Here is an 8,279-nt window from a genome sequence, read left to right on the forward strand (position 1 = left end):
CGTGTGTGTGCACATGTGTGTGTGTGTGTGTGTGTGTGTCTTTGTGTGTGTGCATGGGGTTCCTCTTTGGCAGTACTGGTCTCTGAGTGTCACCTTTGTTTTTTTTTTAATTGAGTTTATTGGTACATTTTAGGTATACGGTGCAGTTACATTCATTATTGGGATCTTGTACCTTCACATGACAAGTCTTGGTTCTCATTTTTTCCCCTTGTCCCTGTCCTCCCTTCACCTGTGTCACCTTTCTTTGAAATCAAACAGGTGTGTGTTTATGACTTTCCTAAATCTCATTTCTGAAAAAAAATCAGCAAGATTAAAAATCTGTTATTTTTGCACTTTTCTTTTCTTCACCCTGGATTTGAATTCAAATTTCATTTTGTTTCACATTCTTTAAGTTGGAACCATTCATGTTAACATGCAAATTTATGCAAACACCAAAACATCAGAATGTGGTGTTTTGGAGCCCAGAATACTACCGTTTTTTCTTTTAAGAAAACAAAACTTGAACAGAAGAGAGGATGGCCTCTGAGTTATTTTATTTTTCTCTTAGATGTCGAGCAACTCCAGGACCACCAGTGGTTTAGGGAAGCAACAGGTTCATGCCTGGGAAAGAGTAATTTCGGTGGTGCTCTCATCAGGAGGGAGTGTTGTGTGTTCTGTCAGTTCGGGCAACTTCATGCAGCCTTCTTTCTCCAGTCCTAGCAATGAACAGTGGAAATCACATGTAACTTTTATTGACCACTGACTCATTTAATTTTAATTCTGCAGACGGGAATGTCAAGGAGCTGGAACTGAGCACATCGGGGCTGTGGTTCTAATATAAACATTTCTTGGCTATATATGCATGAAGGTCAGATAACTTTCAGGAACCATGAATAATTAAAAAACATCTGAATGCATTATGAATGATACATATATTTATGTTTTAGTGCTCAACATCTATTTTCATTGTACAGTTGAGAATGTGAGGCTCAAAGCATTAATGCCTCCTGGGCACCTGGAGGAAATGACCCTCCCAACGGATAGCGTAAGATTAAATGAACTGGAGCATAGTTGTCAGATTCCTCCTGTGTCCTTTGGTTCTGTGAGCTCTGTCAGTGCTTCTGTTCTTCCCAAGTCTGTTCACTGATGGGAGTCATTGTGATGCCCCCATTGCTGAAGAATAGAGTTGCTGAAAAAAAAAAAAAAGAATAGAGTTGCTGGATGTGTTATTTTTAAAAATTTGAAGAACTGTCAGACTGTCTTCCAAAGTGACTGCCTTATTTCCCATTGCACTCAACAGTGTATAAGGATTCTTATATCCCCACATCTTCACTAGCCTTCTTACCTCTCCTTTTAATTTTATTCATCCTAAGCAGGGGAAATGATATTTCATTGCGGTGTTAATTTACGTTTCCTTAATGACTAATGTGTTGAACACCTTTTCACATGCTTACTGGCCATTTGTATGTCTTCTTTGGGAAAATGTCTATCTAAATCCTTTGCCAATTTAAAAAATTATGTTAATTGGCTCTTTTTATCACAAGTAATTACTATATTTTTATATATTCTGGATACTAGCCCTTTATCATATAATATAATCTACAAGTATTTTCTCTAATCCTGCAGTTTGTACCTTCTTGACGATATCCCCTAATGCACAAAAGTTCTAAATTTTGAAATAGTTCTGTATATCTGTTTTTCTGTTTGACACTTGCGCTGCATCACATGTAAGACATTATTGACTAACCCAGCGAGATTCAGATGTGCTCTTAGGTTTTCTGCCAAGAATTTTATAGTGTTACCTCTGACAGGCCTGTGATCCACTTTGGATTGATTTTTGTGTATGATTTAGGGAAAAGTCAAAATTATTATTAGTTTTTTGCATGTGAATATTCAGTTGTCCTAGCATTATTTGTTGAATAGATTGTTTTCCCCATGAAATTATCTTGATGCCCCATAAAAAAAATCACCTGCCTATAAATGTGAGAGTTTATTTTTATCCAGTACCTTACCACCTACACACACCACACAGTATTTATGTAGTGAATTTTGAAATTGGGAAATGTGAGTCCTCTGACTTTGTACTTCTTTTCAAAATTGTTCTGTCAGAATTGTGGATGGATTGCATTTCTACATGAATTTCCTAGCCGGATTTTAAAGTTCTGAAAAAAAAGGAGAAAAAACCAGGATCTTCATCAAGATTGAGCTGAATCTGTAGATTTGTTTGACAGATGTCTTAGCAGTAATGAGTCTTCTACTCTCTTGACCTGTGGTGTCTTCCCGGTTATTTAGAACTTTATTTCATTTAATTGTCTTCAGTTTTATAAAACTTTCTGATAATAATTTTATTCTTTTTGATACTATTGCAAATGTAATTGTTTTCAAAATTTTATTTTTGGATTGTTCATTGGTAGTATATATAAATAAATTTGATTTTTGTATATTGGTCCTTATTCCATGAGTTTTTAAACTATTGTATGAGCTCTAATAGTTTTAGCAGAGTTCTTAAGATTTTCTATTTACAAGGTCATGTCACCTGTGAACAGAGACAGTTTACTTCTTTTCCAATACTTCTTGGAAAGTATTTTATTTCCTTCTCAGTGTCTGTCTCCTAATCCCTCTGACTAGATCTCCTGTATATTACTGAATAGAAATGGTGAGAGTGGACGTCTTTATTTTTGCACAAAATTTAAAATTTCAGAATAGTTCTGTTTATCTATTTATCTTTTTATCACTTGTGCTTTTGTGTAATGTCTTAGAGATTATTACCTAGCCTAATGTTATTCAGATATGCTCTTTGGAGAAAAAAAATGTAGTCTTTTACAAGTAAGTATGTTAGCAGCGGCCATTTCCTTAAAAAAAAAAATCTTTCTATAAGGTTTCCCTGATCAAAACATGTTATTACTAAGACCACCACAATTCTGATCTGAAATAAAATGAGGTGACAGTGATATGTTCACCTTGGGGAAGTACAATGTGAAAGGTTCACAGATTGGCAGACAGGGAGCCAGAACCCTGGGATAGAAATCATGTCTCATTTACCAGGTAGCCAGGCTCTTTTCTGGGTCTTTCTGTCACATAGGAAGACTGGATTTTGGATTTTATAGGCTGAGTGCCAGGCCGAGCCTGAAGATGGCCCTCCGTCTCCTCCCTGCTCCCTTTCTCCTCCACAGGTTAGACTGTGTGGCTCATACTGTAGATCCTGGAAGGCACAGCCCCGGAGACAGGTACATTGGATCCCTCCCCGTTCCCTTCCTGCGCATGCCCCATCACGAAACAAGCACGCTAAGTTCTGCCTAGGCCACGAAGGCCACGAAGGCCACGTACACTACCTGCCCCACCTTCTCTTCCTGCCTGCCTTCCACTATGAATAAAGAGCTCGCAGTACCACAGGTGGCCCTCAGCTCCTGACAGGCTGTGGTCCCACCTGGCCCCAATTTTCAAGAATAGTTTTTATTTTTTCATTTTTTCTTCATCTCCCACCACTCTCCCTACTTTGGACACGGTGTGTGTCGCAGCATCTGAGAGTTGTTGCCAACAGTTGATCTTCTTTGCTTATATGCAGAGATGATGTTGGTCATCAGTGCTATACTTTGGGTGTTGGTTTGTCACTTACATGTCTTATACAGCATTAATTTATCTATTCTTAAGCCAATTCTTTTTGACTTTCAAGAGTGTGGTTATAGAAGACCATTGATGATAACATAAGTAACGTTTATGGAGTACTCAATATGTAAAAGGCTTCACAGGTGTTATTTAACCCTCAAAGCCACTTTGATCCCCAGATCTCACACAAGACAGCTGAGGTTTAAAGACAGAACTCAGTTACTAATCAAATACGTGGTAGAATCAGCCTGAATGTGAGCCAGACAGATCTGACTCAAAAGCAGTGCTTTTAACCCTGAGCTCCTGAGTCTCTCCAGTGTTTCCTTAAGCAGATTCTCACCCACCCTAAAAAGTCATGTGTAGACAGTGGTATTTGCTGGAAAGATGAGTAAGAGACAAACTTGCTGCCTGACACGAGCAGTTCTGTGTAAATTTTGTTGGAGTAATGTTCGAATTCCCTTGAGTACAACAGTGGGTGGAATTAGCTTAGTTTACAGCAAGAGGGTCAACAGACAGTGAGGGGAAACCAGGAATATAAACACAGATACATATGGTGCTTCTAGGAAGAATACGGAGCCTGAAACTTTTAAAAAGAATAGGCTGGAGATTTTTCCCCCTTGGTTCAGATGGAATCTTTCCTGGAAAAGTCTCTCCTGGGTAGATTTGGAACTGTTCCAAAGTTTCCCTCCAGAGCAACCTTTCTCACTGTCCATACAGGATGACAGGACCCTAAGGTGAGGCAGCTAGAGATGGCAGGGCTGTAAACTGTGCTGGTATTTGAGTTGATTTTTAGGGGAGGAGTCTAAATCTATTCATCCCACTGACCTTTCACTCAGTCCCTTGTGGTTCCAGTCCTTGTTTCCTTTTCTTCCATAAACTTTGCATTAGAATAAAGCTAGAAAAAAGAGCTTATTCTATGTAGAGCAATAGAAGGGCAGGTAATATGAGGGACTAATTACAAAGCTGTCCCAAGAAGGGATGTTAGAGCAACTAAGAGATTAGCCACAGCGGTGAGTGGTGACCACTTTTGGGACTGGAAGGACAAGAAAGCAGGGGATGGTATTGTCAAAAGATGGCCTGAAGAGTCCCCCAGAGTGGATATGGCAGGACCAGAACCCAGGAGCCAGGACTACCAGTGGGGTCTGAAATCTTCGAGGAGAGTTTGCTCCTGAAGATACCACCAGAAGCAGGTGTAAAGCTGGGAGAAATGCCCTGAATGCCCCTCCTGCTCTCCAGGATGCCACCAGGACCTCCCACAGTCACATGTAATTAACAGTCACTGGGAAACATGCCTCTCAGGAGTCAGTACCCTGCAACATGGAGGAAGGGATGAAAGAGTGGGGTGTAGACCCAAGAGCACCTGGCCAAGGACTGGCACAGAAGTCCTGGCTATGTGTCACTCTGACCATAGAACCTAATAGCCACAGACCTCTGACAAGCTGAGTCCCTGCTCGGAGCAAGGAGAGCCCTGTGGTGATAAAGATAAACACTTGGGAAAAGTTTAAGAATGTAAAGAGTGAACACATCAGTGATCACCTGTGGGCCACTCCTGAGCTGGTGAGCCGTGGGGAGTGTATGTGAGATCAGGAGAGAGATGAAGGCATTGGAGTGATGTGGGTGAGATCGGGCAGCAAGGCTTCAGAGACTGTGAAACCATACTTTTGTGTTTAGATTCGAGGAGCATGGAGCAGGGGTGGAAAATGAGGGCTCTAAAAAGAGCCTTTTTCCTATAAAACACTTCACTGAAAGGACTTTAAAACCAAGTCCTATGTAAGTGGCCCCAGGAGTCACCTCGTGGAACTTGTCACCAAGTATTTACCTGGTGTGGATGCAGGCACTTGTCCTCACCCATGGCTGGTGCTGACCGTGATGTTCCTGTTAATGAATATTTTATGTGAGCACTGGAGCCCAGGGAGCCAGCGCTGAGGGGGGACCTGAGGAGGGATGGGTGTTAATTTACTGTTCAATGCACCACCCCAGGGACAATTATTTCAAAAGAAAACTCATCTAAAGTTAAGGCATTGAAACATTTACGACAGATGTCTCTGGCAGGCTCAACAAATAAACATGTGGAATAAATTATGCATAAGTGTATGGCCTTTGACAGGGTGGGGATGCCGCATCCGGAAGCCGGGGGAAACCATCAGGGTGTGCACGGCACAAGGGCTGGAGCAGGGTGGAGGGTCCTGGGAGGCTCTCCTCCTGGGCTGGGGCAGGGTGGGCCCAGCTTTATCAGAAGGCTCTGTGGAGCGGATCCTTTGGGCTGTGTTTTAAAGATGACTAAGTGACTTAACCATTTGTGGGCCAAGAAGAGAAAGAACCTCATCCTCTCAAATTCTTCTAGGGGGTTCTGGGTTCTCACTGGCAGAGGGAAACACTTGGGCACAGAAAGCAGCTCAGTCCACCAGCGATTCCCACAGTGAGAAGTGCAGCTGAGGCTCAGTCCTGGCTCCATTTCTGAAGTCTCTCTCCTGCACCTGTGCCTCAAATCTGTAACTGTCTTTCAGATCTGAGTGTTCAATGGATCCACCCTATTAAGAGCTGAATCCTGAATCCCCAGGAACACTCTGGACCTTTGTTCTCTTCTTCTGCATTATGCTGAGGCATAACTAGCTGGAGGGAGGCCTGAGTTCTTACCCATTGCCAAGGACACTGGGGAAGCAGTTGGCTTCCTTGGTTTGCGGAGCAGTCCTTGAGCCTGCCTGACTAAGGATAGGCAGTCTCTAGGTTTCAGCACTGAAATCTTGTGGTTCTCAGCCACTTACCACTACCCTCTTGAGTCTCTCCTATATGATACTAAGGGCAAGGAAACTAGCTTCCAAACTACCTGGAGGAAAGATAGCTTCCAGAGTAGAATTGCTACCAAAGGCTGGCTGTCCCACGGCACTTTTATATACTAATTTTTAAAATTCTCTTTCATTTTAAGGTTTGTGTTTCTGGCTCTGGCTCCCCTGTCCCACGGTCTCTCTCTCTCATGTACTCTCTGCCATCTCTTGGGAAATGCTTCCTTTTCTCACCTGTGTGTAGTCAGCTCCTACTCGGGCATTTGAGCAAGAGAAATGGGTGCACCAGGGGACAGAGAAATGAATGGAGCAAGGTGATTGGGTAGGGAGGGCAGTTAGTCCTGCTGATGTGGGATGTGCGTATCTTCATGGGAGTTGTGTTAGACTCAAATGTGGAATTGGATTCTGTATCCCTTTTCCCCATTGGTAGGATCTAGCCATGTGGCTCCACCCAGGGGAAGCAAAGTCAGGAGATCAGTCTTGGCTAGCAGCCTCGGGCCCCAGGCCACAAAAGGGACACTCTGTGCCTTGCCTGAAAGCGTGATACCCGTAGGATGTGAGCACTGAGGATCTGGGGAGGTGATGAGAGGGGTTCACTTTGGAATAGGCTACAAGTGACTGTGACCGACCACCACCTCCTGAGAATTGCTGTGGTGGGAAGTGAGGATGGAAGAAAGGAAGGTTCTGGAAGAGGAAAATGCTGTCAGGAATTTCTGTGTGAGTGAGTAAGAAGCACTCACCCACGATGCTCTGCATAGGCCCCTGCTGGCTACTTCAGCAACTAAGTCCCCTCTATGGGGCTGGGGACTGGCAGTGCTGCACAGATGGTCTTGTAGGTATTTCTGTGTGAGTACATCATGTCATTTTGTGTGGCTGTTGCCCATATAATAGCTACATGAATACTACACTAAAGCATTCTTCCTGAAAAACTTTTGACAAAAGGAATAAAGTGAACTCTTCCCCAGACTTCTTTTACTCCCAACATTATTTGTTGCATGATAAGTAAGCAGTTACTAGTTTGCTTTGGATCCTTCCAGATTTTAAAATATATTTCATTCACTTAATTTAATTATGTAGTTTTTATTGGCAAGTTTGCAGTACACAACGATTACATTTATTGTGGGGAGTTTGTACCGGTGTATAACACACCTTAATTCCTCTCTTGCCCCCTTCCCTTCCTAGCCCTCCATGCTGCCTCCAACTCTTAATCCCCTTCCTATTCGAAAAAGCTTTTTCCATTTTTTTGAGTTTCTTTTCTTAACCCTTTCCCTTCCCGCCCTCCCCATCTCTTGTCCCCCTTTCCACTTGAAAAAGATCTCCCTACTTTATATTATCTTTTATTTTGCTCTTTAAATTAAAAAAATATGTTTTAATCATACATGAATTCACATTTGCTTTGGTTATATAGGGAATTTACACAAATGCGCGAATAGAAAAAAGTCATGGTCAAATGGTTTGTCAAACTGTCATTGCCAGAGGATGCCCCAGCGCACCACAGGGTCCCACAGTGAGTTCACAGATTGATGTTAATTTCTTAACCTCTGTGAGGACAGTTACACCACGGACCTCCGTGGTGTTAGATGGTGCTGCCTGTCTCTCGATGCCTTCATTATCTTAGTGAAGCTGAGCTTTTGGTGGTTGCAGCTCAAGAACAGAACAGAATCCTTGTGGAACAGGAAATATGGGTGGTGTCGAGTCTGACTGAAAGATTGGAGAACCTGGGAGTGTCCAGTGGAGGGAGGCTCAAATCCTGTTAGTGAGGAGGGATAAGAAAGAAAACAGAATTATTCTCATTTATGTGCGTTTTTCCCCAATGGCTATGAAGCTGTTAGGACATAAATACATAAATATTTATTAAGTTATTTACACTTCACTAAGTTGTAAACAGAACAGTGTTTGTTTTTTTTTTTT

The 8,279-nt window shown here is 42.3% G+C and overlaps 1 protein-coding gene across 1 annotated transcript in view; it reads left to right on the forward strand.

The window, feature by feature from the left end:
• Positions 1-8,279, forward strand: part of Ano2 (anoctamin 2) — a 283,786-nt gene that overhangs the window by 149,486 nt on the left and 126,021 nt on the right. The window lies entirely within an intron of this gene.

This window comes from Fukomys damarensis, unplaced genomic scaffold (genome assembly GCF_012274545.1).
Source record: "Fukomys damarensis isolate Sample0158 unplaced genomic scaffold, DMR_v1.0_HiC HiC_scaffold_19, whole genome shotgun sequence".
NCBI classification, from domain to species: Eukaryota; Metazoa; Chordata; class Mammalia; order Rodentia; family Bathyergidae; genus Fukomys; species Fukomys damarensis.